This window comes from Hordeum vulgare, chromosome 1H (genome assembly GCF_904849725.1).
Source record: "Hordeum vulgare subsp. vulgare chromosome 1H, MorexV3_pseudomolecules_assembly, whole genome shotgun sequence".
In the NCBI taxonomy this organism is placed as follows: Eukaryota; Viridiplantae; Streptophyta; class Magnoliopsida; order Poales; family Poaceae; genus Hordeum; species Hordeum vulgare.
In genome coordinates this window covers 174,754,410-174,759,449 of record NC_058518.1, presented here as the reverse complement: position 1 = coordinate 174,759,449, position 5,040 = coordinate 174,754,410, and positions in this window count along the sequence as shown.

The window sequence follows — 5,040 nt, the reverse complement described above, 5'->3', positions numbered from 1 at the left end:
AGGTTCACCATAAGACTAAGGTTTCTCATGGTCTTCTCATACTCGATGTCAAAGTCCTCATCTTCATCATAGTAGCCATGCTCCACATGATCATCATCGGATGAAGTTCCCTCACAAGAAATAAGAGTTTCATCAGAATTTTGACTATGACAAAGTTCATGTTTATGCATTCGAATGGCTTCAACAACGATATTGTTAATAGTAATGACATCTCCTTTCGCACGCATGAGGTCACGAAGCTCAAATAGGCATTTTTCAAAATTAGGATCGGTTGGCTTCATTTTCTGAAAAGCAATGCATTTGTGCACAATTATATCAAGATTTCTCAAGTTATAATTTGGATATATTTTCTCTAAGAATTTCCACAATTTATGAGCACACTATAATAGGTGGAGAGATAAATGGAGTCGTCACGTTTTTTATGGGGAAGAAGAAGACTATAATAGATGGAGACAGAATCCACCCATTGGAGGCACATTCCTGTGTAGCCCAGAAGTTCGGGTGACACCCGGAAGTTCTGGACCCCAGAAATTATGGCCAGGGTCCGTGCTACACATGGAGTTTACATCCTCTTCGGGTACCTCGGAAGCTCCTAGACCTAGGTACAAAAGTTGCATGGCCCGGAAGTTCTGGCCAGCCCAAAAATTCCGCCCATGGTTCCGGCAATGTTCCGGGTTACACACAGAGTTTGTACAAAAGTGCAACTGTTCACGGTGTCCAGTTAGCTTCCCGGAAACGTCCCCAAACTTATGGTGTGGGATCGATAGAAGATGTGTCTAGAGGGGGTGAATAGACTACTTGACAAGCTAAAATTCTAAACCTAATCCAAGTTGAAGAAGTCAGAAATTCAGTAGTCCTAACAAGTATAGTACACCCTAAACATGCTAGCCAACATATATGGCAGCAGAAAGTAAAGCCTTTGCACATGTAAAGGAGTAGAGTTTAGGAGATCAAACGCAAAGAGGTTGACACAACGATATTTGGCATGGTTCCGATAGGTGGCGCTATCGTATGTCCATGTTAGAGGAGACTTCAACCCACGGAGGGTAACAACTACAAGAGTCCATGGAGGGCTCCACCCACAAGGGGTCCACAAAGAAGCGGCCTTGTCTATTCCACCATGGCTTCAACCCATGAAGGACTAGTCTTACTCACAGTATATCTTCACAAACTAAACGATCTCCTTTCCCTTACAAACTTCATGGTTCAACTCCACGACACGAAGTAGGAGGCTCCCAAGCGACACCTAACCAATCTAGGAGGCACCATCCTCCAAACGATAATAGATGTGGTAGATCAATGAACTGCATGCTCTTTTGCTTCTAAAGATAGTCTCCTCAACACAAAATCACTCTCTCATAGAATAGGCATGGATAGGCGAGATTGATTTGGTGGAAAGTAGTTTGGGGAGGCTAGATATCAAGTTTCAAATGGTTGTATTGGAATATCTTGGTCTCAACACATGAGTAGGTGGTTCTCTCTCAGAAAATGAATACGGCAATGAAGTGTGTGTTCTGAGTGCTTCTCCCACGAGTGAGAGGTGGGTGAAGGAGTATATATAGGCTACACCCGAAATCCAACCGTTACACCTAAAGTGGCAAACTCGGTGACACCGAAGTTATAAATTCGGTGGTACCGATTCACACAAAGGCAATGACTTCTGAATCTCGGGGGGACCGATATACACAACTTGGTGCCACCAAAAAGGTGGCTAACGGTCAGATGGGCAAACTCGGTGGCACCGATACTCAAACTCGGAAATTCTGATTTTTTGTACAGAAGCAATAGAAAGTTGGTCACCCAAAACTCGGTAACACCGATATGGATTCGGTTGCAATGATTTGGTGGGAATGGCTAGGGTTTCTGTCTGAGGTCAAACTCAGTGGGTCCGAATATGACAGTTGGTGACACCGAATTTGAGTATGTGGAATTGGACATAATGGTTATGTGGGAAAAATGTCTGAGTATTTTGGTGGCTAACTGAGCACTTGAGCAATCAGTTCATTTTACTACCTCACCCCCTTTTAATAGTATTGGCTTTCCTATGGACTCAAAAGTGATTTCTCACAAATATAAAATAAAGAGTCTTCTAGCTTGAAGCTTGAGCCAATACTATTCCTTTGTTGTATCAAGCGGCATCTCCACATAAACCTTTAGCCAAATCTCTCCATGGACTAATCCTGAAATATCTAGATAAATGTGTTAGTGCAAGAGACAATGTATGTTGTCATGAATTATCAAAACCACCAAGGGAGCATAATGTGCTTTCATATGGTCCCCGAAAGTTCCGACCTGGGTATAAACATTTCACTATTTATAGGATTCAGTACACTTTGAGAATTTAGTTGTGCCAGATCATATGTGTATGTTAAGTTGATTCTGAGGTGTTTTCGTGCCTCTTAATAGTGTGTGTTCCCGAGGGACTCAATAAAGAAGAAGATAATATGGCACTCCGCTTTTTCCTTTTTCCGAGTAGAGGGGAAATAACCATCCATGCTTCACTTCAAATTTGACGTGTTGTTTAGACAAGAGCATGTGGTTGGAAACACAAATGAAGTTGTCATAGATATCAAAAACTATTAAGGTCAACAATGCACTTTCAACATCAACATGGGAGTAGCCAGGTTGATGTACATGCCGTCCAAGATTGATCTCCCCTCGGGCAGGGCATTGGAACATGGCTCCAGATGGGATCACAGTGGAACAGAGTCTTTCATTGGCATAAAAAGTATTCCAGGTAACTTGCGATTTGTAGGACTTATAGAGGCGGAGTGAGGGTAACTGCGTTGGGAGGTGGCCCCAAGCCATCAGGGTGCGTCCACTCCCGTAGGATCGCGTTGTTATCTTGGCACCACCCCGTGTGGCGTCAGGTCTCCCTCTAAAGCTTCCACGTCTTATTTTTGTCCAAAAAGTCATCAAAAGGTTCGTGGCATTTGGACTTTGTTTTGTACTGATTTCCTAAAAAGGAAAAAACACGCAGAAAACAACAACTAGCACTAGGCACCGGGTTAATATGTTAGTTCTCAAAAATGATATTAAACAACATATAAATTCATATAAAGCATTCAAGATTGATACTATAATAGCATGGAACAATAAAAAATTATAGAAAGATTCGAGACCTATCAACATACCCAAGCTTAATTCATGCTCGCCCTCAAGTAGGTAAATGACAAAAACATAATTTTTGATGTGACATGGTACCTAACATGTAATCTTAATCAGGTATAATCATTGAGAAAGAATGAATTAAGAAATTTTAACATAGTAATATCCATAAACATAAGTAACACAATTATCAACTTTCAAAATATAATATTCCTAAAGAATGTTTACTCCCCATTCTTTTTATAATATAAGCATGGCATGGATCGTCTTCAACACGTAAATACAAATGTCAAGCACCATGGTGTTAAGCAACGCAATTGGATTGTACTTCTTAACAAGATTCATCATTTTATACCTCACTTAATACATGAGCGTGAACCATGGACATAGCATATGGGTGGAATATAATATGGTGGTAGGTATCAAAAGAGTAAAAGTGGAGAAGAAAGTCTCTCATCAACTAGGTGGATCAACTGGCTATGGAGATGCTCATCAATCTAAATCAATGTGAGGAGCAGGGATTTCCATGCAACTGATGCACTAGAGCTATAAGTGTATGAAAGATCAACGAAAGCTAAGTGGGTGTGCATCCAACTTGCTTGCTCATGAATACCTCATGCATTTGGGGAAACCCATCATCGGAATAGACAAGCCAAGTTCTATAATGAAAAATTCCCACTAGCATATGAAAATGACAAAACATGAGACTCCGTGTACGAAAAATATGGTGCTTTCACTAAGCACGAGTGTGGAAAAGAGCTTGAAGCACCGTCCTTTCTCTGTTTTCTCCCATTTATTTATTTTTACTTTTTTAATAATTTTTCCTTCTCCTTTTTTATTTCTTTCTTTTTCTTTCTCTTTTTATTTATTTTTCCTTTCTATTTTTTAAATTTTTTGTCAGGAGTCTCATCCCAACTTGTGGTAATCATTGTCTCCATCGTCCGTTCCTTAGTGAGATAGTGATCTATTAATGATAAACATCACACTTCTATGTACTTACAACTCGATATGGAAAACTACTAAACAAGCTAACTCTATATGATTGCGTGTGGCAGTTTACCAGGATGTGTGATCTAGTGTAACATGTAAAAAATGATGAATGGTTGATTTGCCACAAATACTTTGTCAACTATATGATCTTGCAAAGCAATATGATGATGAAGAAGCAAGTCACGTGATGTAACAGTGGAAGTTGCATGGCAATATATCTTGTAATGGCTATGGAAATACCATGATACGTAGGTATGGTGGCTATTTTGAGGAAGATATAAGGTGGCTTATGTGCAACCGAGCGTATCATTTCGTAGAGTTTGGATGTACCGATGATGTTTTCACTGATACCCGAGATGAGAATGGGAAATGCACGGTACTGAAGAGGCTACCAAATATGGAATGGTGAGTGTGCGTACATCCATGGATTCACATTAGTTGTAAAGAACACATATACTTATTGCAAAGCTTTATTAGCTCTCTTGAAGCAAAGTACTACTCGAATGCCCCTAGGGAGGAGATTGGTAGTAGTTAACCATCGCGTGCCCCCAACCTTTACAACACTAAAATTTCAACGAGGAATAAGAATGCTCACACATCATCACCATGCCATAACAAATATTTAGATGAACAACAACTTAACACCGTTTAACTATCAATATTTCTACTAACCAGCAGCCATGCACCGAGGCCCTTTCACATTACCACATCAATATCCTTAACCCACAATTTCTCTTTTATGTGCTACATGAAAGTTTTTATTATATCAACCTTGAATACCTATCCTTTTTGGACTAGTATTATAACCCATGAAAATTACCATTACCCTCTATTATACTCTCAAACAAATATAAGTCAAGAACGAGAGTGCAATTATTTCTATAAAATCTACACGCCATCATGCTCAAAAAGACATAAGTGAAGCACTAGAGAAACTTAGTA